This window comes from Mesoplodon densirostris, chromosome 4 (assembly GCF_025265405.1).
Source record: "Mesoplodon densirostris isolate mMesDen1 chromosome 4, mMesDen1 primary haplotype, whole genome shotgun sequence".
In the NCBI taxonomy this organism is placed as follows: Eukaryota; Metazoa; Chordata; class Mammalia; order Artiodactyla; family Ziphiidae; genus Mesoplodon; species Mesoplodon densirostris.
Genome location: NC_082664.1, coordinates 155,589,790 through 155,601,275, shown reverse-complemented (window position 1 = coordinate 155,601,275; position 11,486 = coordinate 155,589,790). Strand labels below are relative to the sequence as shown.

Sequence of the window (11,486 nt, the reverse complement as noted above, 5' to 3'; positions counted from 1 at the left end):
ACACACGGCCCGGCGTCCCACAGCGCCCCCGCCCGGCCGGAGGAGGGGTCACGGGGCCGGGGGTGGGGCTGAGGGCGCGCGGAGGACTGGAGGAAGACCGCGGGGAGGAAGCGGTTTTGAGGTTCAGTTCCTGCCTCGTAAAGGAGAGGGTCCTGAGAGGCCTCCCTGGGGGGTCTGTGCTCCCCACGACGGTCACCGGCTCCAGGGCCCGGCCGCGATCCCCTCTCGGCCCGGGTCAGGGGTCTCGGGAGCCTCGAGGTGTCGGGGTGGTCAGAGGCGCTCGAAAGGCTCCGGAGGCCTCGGGGAGTCTGGGGTCTCGAAGGGCCTGGGGGACTCAGGATCTCAGGAGGCCAGGGGCTCTGGACTCTCAGGATCGGGGAGTCTCGGGGCCGTGCGTCGCGGCCGCTGGCTGGTGAACGGAAGGTAGGGGGGCGCGAGGGTCTGCGCTTTGCGCACTCACGCCGCCTCTCCATTTGTGAGCGCGATAAATCTTATTAAATAAACGCCGTTGAGGCCGAATCGTCTGCAGAGAAGGGGCCCGTCTCCCTGGGGGCCGGAGTCCGCGCTCGCGACCCGTGCCCTGGGCCCCGCCCGACCTGCCAGCCTTCCCCTGACCTGGGCCCTCAGCCGCAAGCCCTTTGTCAGTCATCATTTTCTCTGCTCCCCGTCTTCTCAAGACCCTCTCTTCTATCCCGTGGCGTCTGTGACTCTGGCTCTTAATCTCTCCGCGCCCCTGACTTTGGCTGACTTTGGCTGACTTACCTGCCCGCGCCTCGCCCTAACAAGCTCCACCTGGAGCTTTTGCACCCGCCCTTTGCTCTGCCTGCCGGGGTCTCACCGAATGCTTGTATGGACTAGACATTTCCAATCAATTGTGTAATGTCCACCTACACGATTCCAGGTATGGCAACGCAGCATTTGTGAAAATCAAACTCTAGGTCGGTCCATCCTCACCGCCCTGTGCGGGAGGGCAGCCCCTCCCCCTCCCACTGAGATGCCAGGAGTGTGAAACAGGTCGCGGGTGAGATCATGCGCCGAAGGAGATGGCCCCCAAGGCCTGCGAAACCCCACGGAGGAGGGGCCGGGGGCTGCAGCCGGCTCCGCACGTGCCCTCTGGAGTGCACTGAGGAGAAGGTGAAGGGGCTGGGGCACTGGGGCACTGGGGCACTCCCCACCATAATCTCCCCTAAGGGTGTGGCCACTCCCTCAGGGAGCCCAGGACCACATACCTCGTCAACTGTACCTGCGTGCGTGTGACCAGGTGTGGAGCACTATTCACTAGCCCACATATTAACTCATTTCATCCCTACAGCAACCCTGTGACTGGACGGAGAAACCGAGGCACAGCACGGGGGTAACTAGCCTGGTCACAGCTAACAGGCAGCAGTGGGGCTTGAACCTGGGTGGCCTGGCCCAGCATCTCTGCTGTCCACCAGCAGCTGCTCCTCGACTTCTCAAGCATCTCGACTTCTCAGATCTTTTTAACAAGTCCTCCCATTCTTAACATGAAAATGCCTCATAAACCCCCCAAATTCCAGCACCAAAAATAATTTTGAGTCACGATTCTCTCATCTTTTATTAACTGTACTACCCGTTTTTGTGTCATGGGTTAGAAAAGCATGCCTCCTGTGTCTCTGTGGCACTTCTGAAGGAAGCCTCTGGGGTAATTAGGATTTGCTAGAATCATTTGCTAAACCCCAGACAGCTCTGTGTACCATTCCTGAGATGCACGGAACCGTGCTCACACCCCTCTGTCTTCCTCAGGTACCTGCATGTCCCTCAACCTCTCCCCCTCCCCTCATTCTTATATGGCCCGTTCCTCCTTAAAAAATACAGTATTTAGATAAGTTCAACCAATCCTTTGCTTTGGGCAAGCAACTATCCTTCCTTTAGCTTTTAACTCTAGGCAATAATTGAACAATTTCTTACATTTGCATAGGACTTTAACATTTACAAAGTGCTTTACTTTTTAATATCAATAATATTCTCAACAACTATGTGGTGCAGCACTAGACCAAGACCAGAGGCTTGCTTCTCCCCAAGGATGCTCCAAGTGGCAAACAGGACCCCAGGCTCTGCTGAGGACAGCATCTTTTCAGCTGTCCCGTAAACACAATCATGTATATAGGCAGTGTATGGAGCGGACAGAATTTTTTTAAATGATGATAATAAGATGTCAAATATGTGATTTTCTTGGTTTTACAAAGAACAGTTGAAGTCTGCTTGTTCAATAGAACAGAAGAGGAACCATTCGTTAACCAAAAAGAGGACCCTTGACAAAGAGAAAGTGCATTAATATTCCTGTCAGAGAACAACATCAGGACTTTATACGTCCTGTCAATGAAAAACGGACAGGTCTTTAGTATTTTTACTATTCACCCATGAATTTGAAATCGTGTTTGCCTAAAAACACTTAATAAACACTTGCCCTGGTGAAAGGCTCTGCACCTTACAGCTTTGTGAGCCATGGCGAGTGACAAGTCCTTGTAACCCTGTTTCCTCTTTCGCAAAATGGGGGAAATAAAGCCCCTCTCAGAGGATTGTTTATGGAGGCTAGTTAAGATGTGTGCAAAAGCATAAGGCGTAAAGTAAGAGGTACTAGTATAATGACCACCATGAATCAATTCTATATGAAAACCTTATCGGGGCAGCACAAGGTCATGCTCTGAGCATTGCCATGAAGTGTATCAAATGCCTAATTTCTTGCTAGGGATTCTCGGTTCCCACATGTGGCAATAAAATCACCCCTTAGAGAGCACAGTCGCAGAAACTGAGCTATTTGCCAGCCTTCAAAGGAAAATAATTAGCACATAAAAAGAAGAGACTAGAAACACCTCCCCTCACTGTGTGTCTGTGTGACAAGTCCACCGGCAGGAGCTCTCTGCTCAGCCACCAGGCCTGTCTGAACGAACACACAAGCGTCGTGACTTGTGGTGCCTAGAGCTGCACGCCCAGCGCGAGGAACGGAGCACCGCACTCCACCTCCCACCTCTGCTCCTCTGCCTGCCTGAGTGCGGCTTCCTGGGGGCAGGTGTGCGTCCCAGACCACACGTCCTTGGACACACTGCCGGGCTTCTCAGAAGAGCTGGGAAGGCAGATGGCCAGTTCTTGAGCCAATGGTGACAGTGTGGAGGGATGTTCAGTTACCAGGACTCCTCAGACCATGAGCCTGGTGACGGGGACAGGCAAGCCTCGGCTGTGGTGAAGGACACTCTCAAGGGTGCCCTGCAGTGCTTTCTGGCTACTTCTGTCAGGGCACTTCACAGCCAAAGGGCTTGTTTCTCAGACCTCTATATTTTGTGGAATTGGTCTCCTCTGCTTTACTTTCTTGTTACTATAATTCTGATTGATGAAAAGTACATCTTGCAGCAGAATCTGTGCCAGGAACTGTGACCAAACTTCTTGTCTAAAAGGAGCCTTTGTGTGGGGATTAGTACTTAGCCGTAGGTCACTCAGGGTATGGAATTAGAAGTTGTTAGGACCTGTGCATCTGGCAGTCACTTCCCTGCATCCCCAGAAACTGTGTTCTGGGGACTCATTCAGCATGAATCGTGTGTCTCCCTGGGTCCAGCTTACTTCCTGAGGAGGTGGCCCCTCCGAGGGCAGGACCGTCTTGTCCTCCTGACGTTTCCCTCATCAGAACTCAGCTGACTGAAAGCCTGTGCAGCCGGGCAGTGACATTTGTTCTCTGGCTTCTGTGTTGCTCAGGGTCCCACCTCTTTCACAGCTCCATATGTGGTACAGGCCTCCAGCTAACAACAGCTGGGGAGGGGCCTCAGGGGCACCCAGACGCCTGTCCCCTGGAGCCGCAAGAGACACAGCGGGCCTCGGGCTCTGAAGCTGTGCCCCTGATCCTGAGAGGCAAACTCTCCCCCGAGAAGCTGCAGCCAGCAAACCATGGGACTGCTGCTCTGGCCTGTCCCACGGTGGAGGGAGACCTGATGCTGAGGACCCCACGGAGCAGGGTTGAGGAGGGACACCCTGAGCCCAGTCCCGACCCTTGGCCTCCTGGCCTGAATCAATGGTGCCTCAATGCTGGACCGGGGGACCTAAGCCAGGTCCACACAGCAGAGGTCTGAAAATGTGTGTGTCTTTCAGTTGTTGAAGTGATTGGTTATGAAAAGAACTCACTGAAGGATAAAGAGATGAAAGGTTTACTCATGGTTTTCCTTTAATATGACACTGAAAACTCAAGAGGAGAGGAATTTTACTTTAATGACATTACTTGGTTACTTAGCTCAGGCTGCTATAACAAAATACCACAGATGGGGTGGCTTAAACAACAGATGTTTATTTCCCATAGTTCTGGAGGCTGGCAGCCCAAGATCAAGGTGCTGTCACGGTCACATTCTGCTGAGTTCACAGACAGCACCTTCTTGCTGTGTCCTCACTTGTTGGTGCGAGGAAACTTTGGTGTCTTTTCCTCTTCTTATAAGGACACTAATCCCATAATGGAGGCTCCACCCTCCTGACCTCAACTAATCCTAATCACCTCCCAAAGGCCCCACGTCCTAATTCCATGAGATTGGGGACTGCGGCTTCAACATATGAATTCTGGGGGGACACAAACATTTGGTCCATAACACGTAGCAAGTGGATTTTGCTAATTTAACAGTGTCTGTCAACCCAACCCTGTCAGTCTTGTGGAATCTTAAATGTAGCTATGGGACAGATGTCATCTTAATTTCACAGAGATATGACTCCAACAAGGATATGCCCTCATTCCATCGAGGGCAGTAGCAGCATTAGAGACATCCTCAAAAGTAGCAACTGGGGGATTCCCTGGTGGTGCAGTGGTTGAGAGTCCGCCTGCCAATGCAGGGGACACGGGTTCGTGCCCCGGTCCGGGAAAATCCCACATGCCATGGAGCGGCTAGGCCCGTGAGCCACGGCTACTGAGCCTGCGCATCCGGAGCCTGTGCTCCGCAACGGGAGAGGCCACGACAGTGAGAGGCCCGCGTACCGCAAAAAAAAAAAAAAAAAAAAAAAAAAAAGTAGCAACTGGGCATATCTTCAGAGCTACATAATAGTGCAAGAGTGGACATTTTTTCGAGACCTTTCTCCGCCCCATGTGATCTTGGGAAAATCTCTTCATTTCACTAAGCCTTAGTGTCCTCCTTTGTAAATTGCCCACAGAATAGGGTTAGTGTGAAGACGATAAGTGTAGAATGTTTATCATAGAGCCTGGGGCCCAGCAACTATGCGGAAAGATCCTCTATCATCAGTAGTAGTGTTTTTTTGTTTTGTTTTGTTCTGTTTTTTGGCCGCATTGCGAGGCTTACAGGATCTTAGTTCCCTGACCAAGGATTGAATCTGGACCACAGCAGTGAAAGCGCCGAGTCCGAGTAGTAGTGTTCTTTATGTACTTACTAAATGCTTAGTTACGATAATAGCCCCTAAATTTTGGTTCTGTTCATAAGTGCTCACTGGACCTGATGTAATAACTACGGTGCAGGGAACCTCTGCTACATGCCGGGTGACTGTTTCTCACAGTAGCTCAGTGAGGTGGCCGTGACTGTCTCTGTTCGACAGATGAGAACACTGCTTTTGGAGAAGTGAAGGGGTTTGCTCCCTGTCACACAGCTACCGGGTGGCACCGTTGGAAGTGGAGCCCAGGGCAGTTGAACTCCAAAGCCACTTTTCCTATTGCATTGCCTCTAAGAGTAACTTTGCTCTTCACTTCCTCAGAGTTCTTACTTTTTTGGGTTTCAACTGGAGGTACATGATGGAATGTGCTGGAAATAATCCCCCAGAAGCGCTAATCGTGCGTGTACATGGGTAGGGTTTCTTCTGCAAAATTGTGCTGCTCCTGTCACTCGAACACGACGGACAGGCAGGACATTTGCTGCTGTGCTGATGAGCTGACACCCTTGCTCATGCTGGCAGCTGTTGATAAGGGACGATTCCATGCATTAATTACAGCACCAGCATATGAATCATCCTGTTGCATGAACACACTGCTGAAGACACTCTTTCCATTTTACAGGTCCCAAAAGGACTTTAGGTTCGATGAAAATCTTGCAACCTGTTTCCTAAGAGCAAATAAAAGGTGATAATAAAAGGTTTGTAATCTGTGTACTTATGTTTCTATGATGAGTTTGCCAATGATTCTACATATCTACAGGCAGAATCTCTTAAGATGAACATTGTGTGTGACACCCAAAAAGGCTCACAAGGCTCATGTTGCAACAGGTGCCTGACTTCTTGGTGTTCAGGAAAGCTGGCTGAGCAGCTGGCTGTGCTGGCCCCCCCTCAGGGTAAAAGCAGCAAGAATATAGATTCTGACAATGTTATGGTCCTGTCAGCAGTTTAATTACTGACTATGAAGTTCTGCATGAGGAAAGCATGATGTTCTACCAATCTCAGTTTTCCAGAGAGAGGAAGTTTAAAGTGCCCATGCCAGCCCTGCGACTAACTTTTGTAGTGATAGCAAGCTACCTGCCTTCACCACTATTTGAGTTTAAAGCATAATATTAACTTATCAGTCTGTATAGTCTAGGTGCTGCTGTGGTAACAAACAGCCCCGAATCTCAGCATCACGCTGTTTTTCTTTTGTGAACCATGCCCACCGTAAGTCACAGGGGACTGTGTCCTGGATGGTCACTGTGGGAGACAGACTTCCCCAGCAAATAGTGCCAGCTGCTACGCTGGGGAAAAGAGAGAGTATGACAACGACATGTTTCAGCCTCAATTCATTGGCGGGAAAAAGAGTCACATGGGACAGGATGTACAAGAAAGTGGGAAGAAACAGAGTTATTTGTAAACGGTATTGACGTCCACCCCGTGAGCCTCTGAAGCGGTTTCCCCGTAAGTGTGTGTTCAATCAGTAATTCAGACATTGCACATAAGATAATTTCAAAATACTATATGAACAAGAAAACTTGAACTTCTAACCAAACATTTAAGGAACCAGCAACAAGCCCTTTTCTGATCATCCATCTCAGACAGTGATGCCCAAACCTCAGGCTGGAGGGCAGGTGAGGGAAAAAGGTACCAGGGCAGCCTCTCCTGCTCACTGCTGCTGGGGCCTCCCTTTGACCTTTGACGTAGCCCAGTGGCCAGAGTGCAGCAGAGCCGAGGTGACCAGCCTGTAGGGTCACTTCCTGGACACTGTGTGGGGCAGAGAAAGAACATGGGGGGATCTGGGGCAGATGGGAGCACATGACACAGAGGCCAAGAGATATGAAGGAGGTGGACTGAGGAAATCAAGATGGCTGTCTAACAGGAGCTCCAGGAGGACCTGGGAAGGGGCAAGGGGAGGAGGCACGACAACCAGGACTGCCCCAGAGCTGACAGAAGGTAGCAGCCCACAGATTCCAGAGAACCAACAAGCACCAGGAGATTAAACAATAAGAAATGTACTGTGACTATGTACACATAGTCAGAGTGTACACAGCAGAGACAAGAACCATCTATTAAAAGCAACCCAAAGGAAAAACCTGGTAACCTTGAAAAACCAACAGCTGGTGAGATAGTAACATTGAAAGACAGGAGACAGTGAAATGATATCTTCAATATGATGAGGGAAAAAAACAGTATCAGCAAACTAGAATATGGTGACCAAAGAAAATTTCCTTTAAGGACCAGAAAAAGAAAAACTAGGAAATCCGACCCTAAGTAGATGACCCTCTCTAAGGGCAAGTCCACAGAACATACTTGAGGCAGGAGCAGTGACCAGAACGAAGAGCAAGAAAATGTATAAACAACAACAATAATAATATTTTACTGAATTTTAACACATAATAAAGTCTATGAATTAAAAAAAATGATAGATTTCTAGGTCCTGTTTTCAGAATTAGGGTAAAAAAGTACTGATGAGCGCCAGACTTTGATGAACTAAGTTTTCATGTTATAATTTTTTAGGGTAATGATTTAAACTACAGAAATAGAATGTATAACTTTCAAATTATTAGGAAAAAAACAGAATGCTTAATAAAAGCTAATAAAATGAGGGAAAGGAGGGAAAAGAAAAAGGAAAAGCACAACAAATGGAAAATCACAAATAATATAGTAGATTTAAATCCAAATATATCAGTAATTACAATGTGTTCAATTCACAAAGAATGTAATTTCAGAATATGAACCTAGTAGCATTACCTCGAAATACAGAACACAAAATTGATGGAACTACAAAGAGAAGTTCATGTCTCTCAGTAACTGATAAATAACGCACACATGAGAAGATTAAGCATATAGAAGATGTGAACAAAACAATAAAATTAACTTAGTGGACATATATATGTTACTGCATCCAAGATTTGGAGAATATGCCCTCTTTTCAAGCACACTCTGAAATATTTATGAAATTGGGCACATGCAAATCATGTCAACAAATTTCGATGGATCTATATCATAAATTGGATTATTTGAACACAGAAAAATTAACTAGAAATTATAACAAAATACTAGAAATATACAAAGACTTGGAAATTATAAGAATACATTTCCAAATATAGTATAGATCAAAGAAGAAATTACAATGAAAATTAGGAAATACTTTTAACTGAATGATAAAAATTCTACATGAGGGACTTCCCTGGTGGCGCAGTGGATAAGACTCTGCGCTCCCAATGCAGAGGTCCCAGGTTCAATCCCTGGTCAGAGAACTAGATCCCACATGCATGCCGCAACTAAGAGTTCACATGCCACAACTAAGCAGCCCGCATACCGCGACTAAGGAGCTGGCGAGCCGCAACTAAGGAGCCCTGGAGCTGCAACTAGGGAGCCCACCTGCACAACTAAGACCTGGTGCAAACAAATAAATATTAAAAAAAAAATTCCACATGAAAGACTGAAAATTGATGACCTAAGCATCCATTGTAACAAACTAAAAAACAACAGCAAAAAGTAAAAGAACAAATAAGGTGGAGAAACTAATGATGTATAAAACAAAAATTGGTAATGAAAAGACTATAAAATGTGAAACCTGGGGCAAGACTATCAAGAAAAGCAAGAAAGGGTACACATAAAACAGTGTTAGGATTAAAGACCTAGTATCATTTACATTAGCACCAAAAAAATTGAGATATTTGGGGATAAATCTAACAAAATTAGTACAAGATGTACATACTGTTCAGGCATAAAGCTCGAGAGGGAGGTCCAGGGATTGTGAGGCATAGCTGAGAGTCAAGAGCGTCCTGGTGGTAAAGAGGGGATGAGAGGCGTGGGCTGAACGGAGAACCCTGGAAACACAGAGGGAAGAAGGGTGGCCGAGGTGGAGGACCCCATCAGGGGCCGAGAGGGAGGTCAGGGAGCATACGGTGGTGCACCGGCTGCGGCCTCTGGGGAAGCAAGGGCTCAAAGCGGCCCCATCATCTCGGTATTTTTTCGGCGTTTTTTACCTTTTCTCTCTTTTTATTTTGGTTTTGTTTGTTTGGTTGGTTTTGGCTGCGCCGTGGGGCATGCTGGATCTTAGTTCCCCGAGCGGGGAACCCGCGCCCCAGCAATGGAAGTGCGGAGTCTTCACCACTGGACCGCCAGGGAAGTCCCCATCTTGGTGTTGCTGCTCCGTGGTGTTGGCCGTGCGCCCCGCCCCCTAGGGCTGCGCCCCCGCCCTGGGGGGCATGCGGCCGTCTGTTTGGGGCCAAGACATCGAACCACTGGGGGGCGCCCTTCCTACCAACGGGTCTGGGGGCACCCCGAGGAGAGCAGAGCGCGGCCTGCGGGTAGTGAGCGGTGAGAGGCCGAGATCAATCCCAACCCCCCATCGGGGAGCGTGATCCTGCCGACGCAGACGCTGACCATCCCCTCTGCGTCAGGACGCAGGGAGGGAGGGACCGTGACAGCGTGCCCACCCGACCCCTTTCTGGGGGTGGGTCCTCACCTACTGCGATTGCAGACGAGGTCCTCCTCGTGTGAGCTGACCTCCGTCACCAAATCCGCGCGGACGCCTATCGGGTGTGTGTGCTCCTAGCAGCCCGCGCAGAGCGAGCCCGGAGGCTCGACGTCCCGGTGCCAGCGACCCACCCGGCAGACTCGTCAGTGGGGCCGCTTGCGCCAGACGCGATCTGCAAACATAAGCGGAGAGATCCTGCTGAGAGTCAGGCCCAGGTCCAGATCTCTAGAGAGCGGTTCTGAGCACACCCAGCGACCAGCGATGCTGCTGCTGGTTCCCAGCTTCTCTGCTCTGAGTGCTGCCCAGGCGCAGGGTGGGGGTTGGGGTCGTAGGGTTTGCATTCTGGCTGTGTGGCCTGGGGCAAGTTACTTAGCCTCTCTGAGCATCAGTTTCCGCCTCTCATCACAACCATGAGCTAGAACAGCGTGTGCATGGTTCCTGGCACACGGAAGATGCTCCGTCCGTCCAGGCGTAGCGTTCAGTCCCGGCTCGGTTCTGATTCCTCCCTCTCACCTTCCAGGTGCCGGCGCTGCGCTCTCCCGCACCAGGCTCGAGGCGTGGAGGAAGCGCTGTTCACTGGGCACCTGAGGTGCCGTCGACATGAGGCAAGTCCTAGAGCAGCTTTTCTTCCCCGGTGCGCACAGCGGACACCCGCCGTCAACTCCCCACTACGAAGGGCGCCTTGTGTATCTTCCCTATCTTTCTCTAACCCAGCGGTCAGGGCCCCACCAGGCACATACTAGCACGCCACAGCGCCCCGCAGGGTCCGATACAGCCGCACCCCCAAGAGACACCATTTGGTTTTGCCCTTGTCAGGCCCAGCCCCATCTCCCAAGCTGGGCGCGGACTCAGAATCAGGCTGCGTAAGTGGAAGCGGACCTCTAGCCCCTGAAGCCACGGCCTTCCCCGCTGCTGTGTCATCGTGCTGACACTAACGGCGCATTGTGGAGTCGTTCTCCGGGCTGCTGCCAGGGAGACACAATAATCCCTGTTGTCCAGGAAGCAGTACATTTGGAAACTCTAGTAACTGAAATGATGATTTAGTTTAGAGGGTGAGGAAAAAGTGGTGGTATAAACAGAAAATGATACAATTGCTAACAAGACAATATGGTAAAAGTTAGATTGATTAAAGGGAGTTTCGAATTCAAGGTGTACGTATTTACGTTGTTATTTAAGGAAACTGCACTGCCTGCGGAGCACCTTGGTGGGTGTGGTGTGCCAGCTCCTGGGCACTCATGGTCACGTGACCCTGAGGGGAATTAGGTGGAAGATGGGAGGGAGGGAGGGAGGAAGGGAGGGAGGCGGCCCTACCAACCACGGAATACACAGATCCATCTCATTGTAGCCAGTGGCCTTCCCTCTGCCTCTTGTCCCACCTCCCCAGCCAAACAGAGCTCAGGACTGTTGGGGAATACACCGTCTGGAGATGCTGGCAAGTCCACTACACAGAGCAGGAGGGCTGCTCTCCAGCGAGTCAGCCCTAACCTGCACCTGGAGAGCCTACTTAGTGCAGGATATGCCCCCAAGACCCTCCAAACCCCTTGTCCTGCAGGTACCTCGAATCCCTGACTCCACCCAGGGCTTGCGGCTGCGAAGTCAGACTTGGAACTTTAGTGGCTCTCAGAACAAGGCTGAGTCTGAGTGAGCTTGG

The 11,486-nt window shown here is 50.2% G+C and overlaps 1 long non-coding RNA gene across 1 annotated transcript; it reads left to right on the top strand.

Moving 5' to 3' along the window:
- The first annotated feature begins 94 nt into the window (after window positions 1-94).
- On the top strand, window positions 95-1,533 carry LOC132487653 (uncharacterized). Its single transcript, XR_009531661.1, has 3 exons — window positions 95-423; window positions 902-1,134; window positions 1,313-1,533. It is a non-coding gene; the product is annotated as an uncharacterized LOC132487653 (long non-coding RNA).
- Window positions 1,534-11,486: the final 9,953 nt, after the last annotated feature.